Genomic DNA, 13,225 nt, shown 5'->3' with positions numbered 1-13,225 from the left:
CCTGTGGTGTACTGCAAGGATCTGTGCTGGGTTCACTGCTTTTTGTCATTTATATAAATGTTTTTGGATGTGAATATAGGAGGAATGGTTAGTAAGTTTGCAGATGACACTAAAATTGATGGTGTAGTGGATAATGAAGAAGGTTATCTCAGAGTGCAACAGGACCTTGATCAGGTGGGCTCATTAGTGTCAGCTGAAATTTAATTTAGATAAATGTGAAGTCTAGCATTTTGGAAAGGCAATTCAGGGCAGGACTTGTACACCTAATGGTAAGCTCTTGGAGAGCGTTGCCAAACAAAGAGACCTTGGAGTGCAGGTTCGTAGTTCCTTGATCATGAAGTCACAGGCAGACAGGGTAGTGAAGGCAGTATTTGATATGCTTGCCTTTACTGGTCAGTACATTGAGTACAGGAGTTGGGAGGTCATGATGCAGCTGTATAGGACATTGGTTAGGGGCTTGCAATTCTCTGTTCAAATGTGGTCTCTTTGCTACAGGAAGGATGTTGTGAAACTTGAAATGGTGCAAAAAAATGGTTTACAAGGATCATGGTGGAGTTGGAGGATTTGAGCTACACAGAGAGGCTGAGTAGGCTGGGGCTATTTTCTCTGGAGCTGGGGGTTGACCCGATATAGATTTATAAGGTCATGAAGGGCATGGATAAGGTGAATAGCCAAGGTCTTTTCCCCAGGGTGAGGAGTCCAAAGCTAGAGGGCATAGGTTTAAGTTGAGAGGGGAAAGATTTAAAAAGGACCTAATGAGCAACGTTTTCATGCAGAGGGTGGTGCGTGTATGGAATGAGCTGCCACAGGAAGTGGTAGAGGCTGGTACAATTACGACATTTAAAAGGCATCTGGGCCAAATGCTGGCAAATGGGATTAGATTAATTTGGGATACCAGGTTGGCAGGGACAAATTGGACCAATTGGAATGTTTCTGTGCTGTACATCTCTATGACTCTAAGTTGTTAGGAAATACAGACATGTTCAATTAAGGCATTGAGTGGTACAAACGTAGGGATGTAGAAACTGCAGGAAATTGGCACTAGGAGATAGAACTTGTGCAGACACAATGAGCTCAGTATCCTCCTTCACTGACGTGCCTTGACTGCGTGAGGCCTCGGCTGTATCTGATGTCACACGCACAGCTTGCGCCTGACGCTATTTCTTCGAAATCAGCTGTTTCACCTCGAACAGTAGTACTGCCGCTGTTCCCGCGCGTGTTCCCTCCCTCCGCGCGCCTTGGCACACCGGCTTCCAGCCAATCGGTGCACGCTGTTCGGGGGAATGACGTGAACAAGCACCAATAGACGAACATGGAGGGCGGGACAAGCCTTGGTTTTCCTGACAATCCGTTGAGGAGGTGGTTGAGTTGTTAGAATGGCCCGCTGGGTTTGCTGTTTGGTTATTGAGTTTTGGATACAGTAAATATGTGTTACAATGTAAATAAGTAACACGTCAACAAAAACAGTCATCTCCGAATAGGGTCTTGCGAGCGATATAACAGATTTATACATTTAAAGTCTGGGGTAAACACAGCATTTCAGGTAAGGAAGCAACTTTTGACATTAAACTCTAATTGCTGTTTTCACATTGATTGAACTTCAAACACAATTTAGTGGGAATTAATCCAAACGATTCTTATCCTTCTGATCAAGATCCCCACGAACTTTCTTGTCTCTCTTACTTCCATGACCTTCCCTGTTCTGTCAACCCCCCCGAACCCTTTATATTTCTGCTATCCCACTCCGACCCCTATGACCCTTTCAAAATGACTGTGTACCCTAGTTCTGGCCACTTGTGCATTTCTCATTTTCATAGTTCCTGCATTAGTGGTCATTCTGTCAGCACCCTGAACCCAAAGCTCTGGACTTCCCTTTCTAAACCACTCCTCCCCTCCATCTTCTTTCAAAGTGCTACTTAAAATGTCTCTCTAGCGATCGAGCTTTTGGTTCCTAAACTTAATGTCTCTTTTTGTGTCTCGGCATCTGTTTTATTGAAGTTCCTATTAACGCTGTGGAATGCTTTATTATCTTAATGACAGTTGTTGGCAGCAGTGAAGAATCTTTCTTGGTCATTGGCAGCCTTGTATGATCTGATACTTCCAATCTTCCAGTTGCTGAGACATCCATTAGAGCTTCTTGTGTCAGTTCTTTGTTTTTGCAACACTTCAAATTTTACTGATTGCTGGTTTCCAACAATCATTTCAAAATGTCTTGTGTTTTCACTAAATTATTTGAGTTGAGGTATAAAAATTGGAAGGCCATTGTGTATGATTAATTTTAAACACAATATTTACTTGGTGAGTTTTTGCAATGGTGCTTTAACATTCCTGCTGTTTGGGTCTGAAAGTGTTTTGAGCCCCAGTAAATGGAGTTGCAAGTCTGAATTCTGGGCGGGCATCCAGCAGGGTCCACGTGATCTGGTGGGCGTCCCCTTAAAACTGTCCTACTGTATGTAGTACACTGGTCTGAGCTAATATAAGGATATTTAATGGCTTTGAGGGAATGCTAACATTGTCATATGCCTGCTATTCAATTTTGGAAGCCTCCTAATACTTCACACTCTTTCCCCCAAGATAAAGATGTAACAATGTGAAGAATTATTTTTGTATATGTTTAACTTAGATTTTTTTTTCTAGTAACAATTTACGTTGGCTAGCCCTTGCAACAATGTGAGACTTTCCTTGTTATTTGTATCTTGAGCTGTAATAAGGTACATTTGATCAATCAAACTTATGTTCAGACTCCTTAATTCCCCAGGAGTTACAGTAAAATTATCTCCAGTCTTAAGCAGCAAGCTGTCCCTAATTTATTTACAGCATTGTCACTACACTTCCCAGAATACCATATCATAAATCTATATTTAAGGGGAGGTAACGACCTAGTGATATTATCGCTCTGCTATTAAACCAGAAACTGGGCTTTTGCCCGAAACATCGATTTTACTGCTCCTCGGATGCTGCCTGAACTGCTGTGCTCTTCCAGCACCCCTAATCCAGAATCTGATTTCCCGCATCTGCAGTCATTGTTTTTACCTATTAAACCAGAAACTCAGCTAATGTTCTGGGGAAAATTAGGACTGCAAATGCTGGAGATCAGAGTCGAAAAGTGTGGTACTGGAAAAGCACAGCAGGTCAGGCAGCATCTGATGAGCAGTAGAGTCAATGTTTCAGGCATAAGCCCTTCATCAGGAGTATTCTGGGAATCTGGGTTTGAATCCTGCCACAGCAGATGGTGGAATTTGAATACAATAAAAAATATCTGGAATTAAGAATCTACTGATGACCACAAAACCACTGATTGATTGTCAGGAAAAACCCATCTGGTTTACCAATGTCCTTCAGTGAAGGAAATTTGCCATCCTCACCTGGTCTGTCCTACATGTGACTCCAGACCCACAGTAATTGCAAGGTTGAGGTGTAGGGTGTAGGTTTGATATCCAGATGTTTCATCACCTGGCTAGGTAATATCATCAGTGGCAACCTCCAAGTGAAGCGAAGCTGTTGTCTCCTGCTTTCTATTTATATCTTTCTCCTGGATGGGGGTTCCTGGGATTTGTGGTGATGTCATTTCCTGTTCGTTTTCTGAGGGGTTGATAGATGGCATCTAGATCTGTGTTTGTTTATGGTGTTGTGGTTGGAGTGCCAGGCCTCTAGGAATTCTCTGGCATGTCTTTGCTTAGCCTCTCCCAGGATAGATGTGTTGTCCCAGTCGAAATGGTGGTTTTTTCATCCGTGTCTAGGCCTATGAGGGAGAGAGGGTTGTGTTGTTTTGTGGCTAGCTGGTGTTCGTGTATCCTGGTGGCTAACTTTCTTCCTGTTTGTCCTACGTAGTGTTTGTGGCAGTCCTTGCATGGAATTTTGTAGATGACGTTGGTTTTGTCCATTGGATGTCCTGGGTCTTTTAAGTTTGTTAGTTTTTGTTTGAGAGTGTTGGTGGGTTTGTGTGCTACTAGGATTCTGAGGGGTCTTAGTAGTCTAGCTGTCATTTCTGAAACTTCTTTGATGTATGGTAAGGTGGTTAGGGTTTCTGGCTGTGTTTGGTCTGCTTGTTGTAGTTTGTTCTTGAGGAATCTGCACACTGTGTATGTTTTGAGTATCCGTTCTTCTTGAATACGTTGTATAGGTGGTTCTCCTCTGTTTTTCGAAGTTCGTCTGTGCTGCAGTGTGTGGTGGCTCATTGGAATAGTGTTCTGATACAGCTTCGTTTGTGTGTGTTGGGATGGTTGCTGGTGTAGTTACGTATTTGGTCAGTGTTTGTCGATTTTCTGTATACGCAGGTTTGTAATTCTCCCTTGTCCTTTCTTTCTACTGTGATGTCCAGAAATGCGAGTTTGTTGTCAGTTTCTTCCTCCTTGGTGAACTTTATGCCTGTGAGGGTGTTGTTGATGTTAAATGTCTCTTCTATCTTGTTTCGTTTTGTGATGACAAAGGTGTCATCTATGTAGCGGACCCAGATTTTTGGTTTGATGGTTGATAGGGCTGTTTGTTCTAGCCTTTGCATGACCACTTCTGCTATGAATCCTGATAGCGGAGATCCCATGGGTGTGCCGTTGGTTTGTTTGTAGACTATGTTGTTGAAAGTGAAGTGGGTGGTGAGGCACAGGTCCACTAGCTTCATGATGTTTTCGTTGGTAATGTGGTTGGTGTGTATGTGATGGTCTCTTCTAAAAGTGTGGTAAGTGTTTCCTTTGCCAGGTCAATGTTGATGGAGGTGAACAGTGCTGTTACATCGAATGAGATCATTGCTTCGTCTTCCTCTATCTTGGTGTTTTTGATTTTTAGGAATTCCTGGGTGGAGTGGATGGAGTGCTGTGACTCTTCTACTAGATATTTCAGTCTTGCGTGTAGTTCTTTGGCCAGTCTGTAAGTTGGTGTTCCAGGTAGTGAGACTATAGGTCTGAGGGAGGCTCCTGGTTTATGGATTTTTGGCAGTCTGTAGAATCATGGGGTGTTGGTCCCATCGGGTTTCATTTTCTGGAATTCCGTCTTTTTAATTGTCCAGAATTGTGTAGTTTTCTTAGGAGATATGTAATTTTGTTTCCTAGTTGTGGGTCGGGTCTATCGCCACCTGTTGGTAAGTGTTGGTGTCTGCGAGTAGTGCATTGGCTTTCTCTATGTAGTCCCTTCTGTTCAGGATGACTATGAGCCAGCCTTTGTCTGCAGGTAATATAACGATGTTTTTGTCTTTTTTGAGGTTTTCTAGGGCTTTCTTTTCTTGTGTGTTCAGTTTGTTTCCTTCCCTCTTTCGGCTCAGAGTAGGTGCAACTGTCTGTCTGATCACTTGTTGTGTTTCTTCCAGGACCTTGTTGTCCTTCAGTGTGGTTTCTAATACCGCTAGGAAATCCTTCTTGTCAGCGTCTCGGTAATTGAAATTTAATCCTTTTACTAGTACCACTTATTTCTGTGTCTGATAGGGTTCAGTCTGATAAGTTCATTATCCATGCCCCTGTGTTATCGGTTTTGTCTTTTTTTTTGACAGTTTGTCAAGTTTTTTTTTTCTTCAGGTCCCAACTTTTCTTTATCTGTGTTTGTCGTTGTTTGGTGTTTATGGCTCGTCCTACTGAGCCTACACCCTAAACCTCAACCTGAGCTACAAACTTTTGCCTGAAACGCCGATTTTTTTTTTTCCCTGCTCCTTGGATGCTGTCTGACCTGCTGTGCTTTTCCAGCACCACTGTAATCTAGACTTTGGTTTCCAGCATCTGCAGTCCTTGTTTTTACCTGGGTATATGAATAGGAAGGTGTCAAAGTTCATATTCGAGACGGCACAGGGAATCCCTCGTGGACTCGGACCTGTAAGCCTCTCTTGGTTTGTCCTGGAGATCGGACTGTTTGGTAGTCTGGAATAAAAATCTCTTGTTTAATTTTAGTCTTTCCCTTTATTTACCAATAGCATCACTGTCACAACATAACACTGATACCCATAGGCTAAACAAACTAGGTTCTAATAACCTAGGAGAGTAAGGCACCAGGTCTTCGAGAGCCCTCGCAGGCTACTCTCTCCTTCTGTCACAAACAGGCTTCCTCTATACAAAGTTTACAAAAACACTGCATGATCTTAATTAGGCAGACAACATTGGAAAGGCAATAATTCATAAGGAAGAGAAGTTTATTGACTGGTCTGTGTGTGCTTAGCTGATCACTCCTATAGGGCCTTAGCCGTCTATCAGGTGGTAGAAACAAATTCAGCTGAGTCAGGTGTCTGTTGGCGAGGTAAGTCCCTATCGTAAAGAAGTACTAGTCTGAACTAATTGGGAGAGGTCAGAAGGTAACCTTGCAAAGCTTGTATGTCTGAGATCGTTGTCTTACAAAATGGCTTCTTAGCAAGGATGGCAAACTTTGACCATAAAATGGTTTCCTGACAGATTTTGTCAGAATCTCTTCAATGTTAGGTTTAGAATAATTTTTAAGCTAGGAGCAGACTCCTGCTTTTTATCTTAAGGACAGAATCATTCTGTATCTGAGGCTGAAATGTTACCATAAGATTGTATTTTCAATGATTCATTAGTCTTGAATTAAACATGCTTTCATTTCAGGGTTGTGATTCAAATAAGACATAACAACATCTGACTAGTTAGAATTGACAGTGGTGCAGTCACGGTCTGTAAGAACAGCAAGTAAGTTAAGATTAGATTAGATTAGATTACTTACAGTGTGGAAACAGGCCCTTCGGCCCAACAAGTCCACACCGCCCCGCTGAAGCGTAACCCACCCATACCGCTACATCTACATCTACATCTACCCCTTACCTAACACTACAGGCAATTTAGCATGGCCAATTCACCTGACCTGCACATCTTTGGACTGTGGGAGGAAACCGGAGCACCCGGAGGAAACTCACGCAGACACGGGGAGAACGTGCAAACTCCACACAGTCAGTCGCCTGAGGCGGGAATTGAAGCTTCATCAATATTACCTTTTACAGAGTTTGCATTTCATAATCAGCGGTGGCTACTCAAAATCATCATAAAGTCCCAAAATGCAATTGAATTCAATCCATAGCAAGTAAGCACAAAGAGTTAATTTTCTACTGGCTTCGGCAGTCTCAGCACTAAAATGGTTTGTCACTCTTGCGCTCTCCCTTTTGAACTCTCAAGTCAGGGACTTGGAACAGAAAAGATATTTTTCCCTCTGTGCCTGCCTAGCTTGCAAGGGTAATAAGAATCCATTATAATAGTACCTGACCATTAATTACAAGGCTTTTGATGATACAGAGTTTTGTTTTGAGGTCAGAATCAAACACTGTCATTAATTTCACAAGGGAGTAGCCGTGAACGTTAGCACTCGGTGTCCCATTTACACAAATTCACTGATGTTAAGGCAAATGTTCTTAATTGCTTTAGAGCATGCTGTTATCACTTGATGTGAATAGATGTTTTTATCTTCTGCATAACCTGGGTTCCCTCTTTTTTTGTGGCCTGAGCTGCCCTGCCTGTCAGCTTATTTTCTAGTGTGCAGTATATGTGTTCTATAATTCAACATTACATTTAGTCTGAATGTTTAAGGACAAGTTTTAAGGCGATAGACGTTCTCAAAGGATTTAGAGGGATATGGGTCAAGTGCTTGGCTAATGGGACTAGATTCATTTAGGATATCTGGTCGGCATGGAGGAGTTAGACTGAAGGATCCATTTCTGTGCTTTACATCTCTAGGATTCTATGTTGTCCTTCGTAATTAGAGGATTTGAATACAGGAATAGGGATGTCTTGCTGCAATCATACAAGAGTTTGGTGGACCAAACTTGGAGAATAGTGTGCAGTTTTGGTCTCTTTTATAGAACTCATACTGTGCAGAAACTGGCCAGTCTGCATCAACCCTCTGAAGACCATCCCACTCAGGCCCACCCACCAACACCCTAACCCCATGACCTGCATTTCCCATTGACTAATCCACCTCGCCTGCGCATCCCTGGACACTAGAGGACAATTTAGCATGGCCAATCCACCCTAACCTGCACATGTTTGCACCATGGGAGGAAACCAGAGCACCCAGCAGAAACCCACACAGACGTGGAGAATGCTTGTGGAATGCTCTGCCATAGAAAGTGGTCAGGGCCAAAACATTGAATGTTTTCAAGAAGCAGTTAGATATAATTCTTGGGGGCTAAAGGGATCCAAGAGGTTGGGACAAAAGCAGGAAAAGGATACTGAGTTTGATAATCAGCCATGATTGTGGTGGAGCAGTTTCAACAGATCAAATGGCCTACTCCTATTTTTTATGTTTCTATGGCAGGGAGTTCTAGAGGATTTACCTAGCAACAGTGAAGGAATGGTGATCTAGTCTCAATTTAGGATGGTGTGTGGCTTTGAGGGGAACTTGCAGGTGGTGTTGTTTGTGTGTGTCTGTTGCCCTTGCCCTTCTTAGTGAATGGAGATTGTTGGTTTGGTAGGTTCTGTTGGAGGAGCCTTGTTGAGTTACTATAGTGTATCTTGTAGATGGTACACACTGTTGTTATTGAGTATCAGTGGTGGGAATGAATGTTTATGTTGGTGATTGGAGTGATGATCAAGCAGTCCAGTCTTTGATTGGGTTAGTATAATCTATTAATTTAGCCAATTTACATTCTGAATTCAGTTTGTGTAACTTGTTTCTGTCTTCTCGTCCACACCACCCTGCCCTTAGTTTATTAATAAACAGCTCCGACAGGATTCCATTTATTCAAATGTTGCTTAACTGTATATTTAAGTCTTGATGTCAGATCTGTTTTGTAAAAGCAAATTGTCCTTTGGGTGTGAGTCACACTCGTGACAAGGCCCTACTTATTAACACTCACCATTATTCCAAAGGCATTGAAAGTCAAGTGCACAGTGAGGAACTGGAGTCATGGTACAGCCTGGACTGTAGGGGTGATGGATTTTCGTGCCCAAAGAATGCTAGAGAGCCAGCTTTTTTTTTGATAGCTTGATATTTTTGTGGTCGTCATTTCTGGTGCTAAACTGGTAGAAAGAATGCAGAGAGGAAATATAAAATAAAGGGGACAATTCTTAAGAGGAGGAAGATCAGAGGAATCTGATTGCTTATGTACATCCTTGAAGGTGGCAAGATCAGTTCAGAGCGTGGTTAACAAATTGTCAGCGATCAGGAACTTCAATTACGTAGACAGCTGGGAGAAGTTGGGATTGTTTTCCTTTTGAGAAGCAAAAGTTGAGACAAGATTTGTGTTGGAAATACTCAAGGCCATGAGAGGTTTGGACAGAAAGGAACACGTTTAGGCTATTTAGTAAAATAAAGAATGGTGATGTAATGAAAAGCATTTTCACGCAGATAGTGATTAAGATCTGGAATGCCCAAGACTCTAGTGGATCCAGGTTCAATTGGGGTATTCGTGAGAAAATTATATTGTTATCTGAAAAAGAAAAATGTGCAGGGTTATGGGGAGAGGGAAGTGGTGTGCTCCTTCAGGAACCCACCAATGAACTGAATAGCTGTAACTATTCTGTGTGTCTGTGAAATTCTGTGATCATTGAATTCAATTTTGCAATTTGCTGTAGTGCAATTTGAATTTGAATCGTGATTTTACACATTAAATCTTATACCCCTCTCAACTGTGACTCATTTCTTAAAGCTTCTAGTGTCAAAAGCAAGTACAGTTTTCAGAAAGCAACATACAGCATCACAGCTTGATACTGTGAGATTTAACATGCTATAGTGCTTAAAACACTTCAAAAACATTATTTGTTGTTTTGATGGGTATACTTCATATTCCGTGAGGTAGAAAGTCTTAGAAGCTCTTCCACTTTCTGTTGTTTCCTTCTGGCTTTCATTTGTCTGACAGTCCAAGACACAATGGGAAGAGGGGAGGCGGTGGAAAAAGACAAAGTCAGGGGCTGGGGTCCAAGCTAACATTTCCAGTTCTGTAAAAAACTGCTTCCCTTCACTTTTTCCTCCCACTCTTCTTAAGGCCTCCTTGCTGGAATACAGTTAATCAGGCAGAAGTACAGATAGCAATAATCCTGTTGTCACTCATTTAAGTGACAATTCTTTATATGTACTATCCAATAAAGTTAAAGATGGGGAACGCGAAAGTATCATAATTGGACATTCAACTGAAATATCACTGGTATTCCATTATGGTTTCTCACCTGAATCACCTTTGAATCTCTTCAGTAAAAATACTGAAATAGCAGCTCATGCCAATCAAAAAAAAACTCTCTGGGAAGTGTTAGTAGCTTGCAGTAGTCCACCTTTTGTAGCTTGGGACTAATACCTCTCTTCAGTTGTGGAGGGACAGAAAAACAGCCAGTTAGTCAGACAGAAGCTTGCATTTATTTATACAATGCCTTTCATGACATCAGGATGGCCTAATCATACAATAGTTTTAGAAGTGTTGGTTACTGTTGCAATGTAGGAAATGCAGCAGTCAATTTGCATGTGGCAAATAGCTCTTGCAAATAGCAATATGATAATAGAGTCATGGCGATATACAGCACGGAAACAGACCCTTCGGTCCAACCGGTCCATGCCGACCAGATATCCCAACCCAATCTAGTCCCACCTGCCAGCACCTGGCACATATCCCTCCAAACCCTTCCTATTCATATAACCATCCAGATGCCTTCCAAATGTTGAAATTTTACCAGACTCCACCACTCCCTCTGGCAGCCCATTCCATACACTCACCACTCCCTGCGTGAAATGTTTCAAATAATGTTGTCTGAGAGGTAAGTATTAGCCCCAGAACAATGGGGGTGAATTCCCACCTGTTAGGGTCTTAAGAGATTGTTTACAACTCTAACATATTCTAACATCTCATCAATGGTATATCACTGGAATGACAACCTAGATTATCGGATTTGGAGATGCTGGTGTTGGACTGGGGTGTACAAAGTTTAAAAATCACACAACACCAGGTTATAGTCCAACAGGTTTAATTGGAAGTACGCTAGTTTTCGGAGCGACGCTCTCTAACTCTAGCACCTGATGAAGGAGCGTCGTTCCGAAAGCTAGTGTGCTTCCAATTAAACCTGTTGGACTATAACCTGGTGTTGTGTGATTTTATTTTAGATTATTGGAGTGAGGGTTGAACCCAGAACCAGAACTGATTCAGACATGTGCGTGCAGTGCACAGAGCCATGACTGACAGGAAAAGTTTCATGCTAGTGTGCCAACCATATGCTAATTTGTATAAAATGGGCAGAAAAAGTCTGAATTATATTTTGAGGGAGCAATGAGGCTGAATTAGCAGTCACTGTGAATGTGTTTGTAGTATGCAACAATATTTCTAATATGTAACACTAGCTGTCAGGCCAGAAACAGGTTTTTTAAACATGCAAAACCTAATGTGTCAAATGTGTGTACTGGTTCCCAACCATCATACCTGGCAAAAGGCCAGTCTTGAACTGAAAATTAAGTGGTTGGGACTTCCAATGGCAAATGTGAGTCATTTTCAACTGTAACACACTCCCTCCTCCCATGAAGACGCTAAAATAGGACAAAGGGTCAAATAACTGAATTGTTGACTCACTTTGTTCTCCACTGCTCCTGCCTGACCAACTGAGTCTTTGCAGCATGTTTAAAAAAAAATTCAAATTTGAATGCAAGTGCAGGGGTGTAATGTTGGAGCAATAGTGGACACTGGTTAGGCCACACCTAGAATTTTGTTGTCAGTCCTGGTCATCACATTACAGGAAGGACATAATTATCTGAGAGAGTACAGAGGAGACTAACGAGAATGTTGATGGGCTTGAAAATTGTAGCGATGAGGAAAGATTAGATTGGCTAAGGTTGCTCTCTTGGAGAGGGAGCTGAGGTGATTTTACCGAGGTGTACAAAATAACGAGGGGCTTGGATAAGGTGGACGAGGAAAACCCAATTCCCATATTGGAGACGTCAGTTAGCAGGGAGCACAGATTTAAAGTGATTGGGAGAAGTATTAGAACGGACATGAGGAAAACACTTTTCCTCAGAGGGTGTCTGTAATTTGCTGCCCTGTCTGGTGGAAACAGAAATCCTCAACTCATTTAGAAGGTACCGACTTGCACCTGCAAGATTACAGACCAGGTGCTGGATTAGAATGAACATTTAGCTGGTACAGACACAATGGACTGAATGGCCTCCTTTCTGTGCTGTAACTTTTCTATTGTTATATTTGTTGCACTTTCAATGTTTTACCATTGGTTCCCTGAAGAACTGATCTGTCTTGTTCACTTCTAGACCCGAAATTTGTCTGTTGGCTCTTTGTTCATCTAGAGCATTTAACTGGACTTGAAAAACATTGTTTTGGACCCACCTTATGAGTTTTTATTAATAATTGTGCACAACTATCTGGTTTTGGCTCAAGGAAGTTATGAGAAAAACCGATTAGTACAGCAAGTCCTCATTTAAAGTTTACCCATTTATTGTTGTTTTGCTTAAACGTTAGCAAATTAATTGGGCTTGTAATCTCATTTAGTGTTGAGATTTTTTTTAGATTAGATTAGATTACTTACAGTGTGGAAACAGGCCCTTCGGCCCAACAAGTCCACACCGCCCCGCCGAAGCGTAACTCACCCATACCCCTACCCCTACCCCTACATCTACCCCTTACCTAACACTACGGGCAATTTAGCAATGGCCAATTCACCTGACCTGCACATCTTTTGGACTGTGGGAGGAAACCGGAGCACCCGGAGGAAACCCACGCAGACACGGGGAGAATGTGCAAACTCCACACAGTCAGTCGCCTGAGGCGGGAATTGAACCCGGGTCTCTGGCGCTGTGAGGCAGCAGTGCTAACCACTGTGCCACCGTGCCGCCCACAATTTGTTTTAATAATGTTTCCTGCATAAGCTCGTCATAGTCTTTCCCTGCTTCCTGACCTCCGGGTTGTCTTCTTTCCCTACTCCTCAACTCATCCATATGCCATTTCCCTTTTGTGGACTTGCATTTCTGTAAAGAGATTCAGTCTGAAGTTGGAGCTTACAGACGTGCAAGAGCTGGTGGTTCACATGTGCTGGAACATTTGCAGTTTTTTAAAAAAAAATTACTTTCAAAGCTGCTCTTGTTGCCCTTCTCCCAAACTTTATCTCACAGCGAGGGTTCAGGATTAGGAAGTAAGCAACAGCTATTCAGAAATAAGGTTCAAAAGATTGAGTCTATTGCAGGAGGATAAAGTTCAAGTGTTTATGCAGAACGATCCTGTAGCTGATGTAATGACACTGAGACAGACAGCAGAATCTAATCAGCAGGTCAGGCAGCATCTGAGGAGCAGGAAAATCGATGTTTCGGGCAAAAGCCCTCCATCAGG

The 13,225-nt window shown here is 42.3% G+C and overlaps 1 protein-coding gene across 2 annotated transcripts in view; it reads left to right on the top strand.

The window, feature by feature from the left end:
- The first annotated feature begins 1,351 nt into the window (after window positions 1–1,351).
- The window catches only part of LOC140471112 (signal transducer and activator of transcription 3.1-like), a 74,700-nt gene continuing 62,826 nt past the window's right edge, over window positions 1,352–13,225 (top strand). For both annotated transcript variants that reach the window (XM_072566998.1, XM_072566997.1), the window contains exon 1: window positions 1,352–1,543. The gene's annotated coding sequence lies outside the window, so the exon portion shown is untranslated. The remainder of the gene's footprint in view (window positions 1,544–13,225) is intronic.

This window comes from Chiloscyllium punctatum, chromosome X, assembly GCF_047496795.1.
Source record: "Chiloscyllium punctatum isolate Juve2018m chromosome X, sChiPun1.3, whole genome shotgun sequence".
In the NCBI taxonomy this organism is placed as follows: domain Eukaryota; kingdom Metazoa; phylum Chordata; class Chondrichthyes; order Orectolobiformes; family Hemiscylliidae; genus Chiloscyllium; species Chiloscyllium punctatum.
Note: the sequence above shows the minus strand (reverse complement) of the source record. Positions and strands in the feature narration are given on the sequence as shown.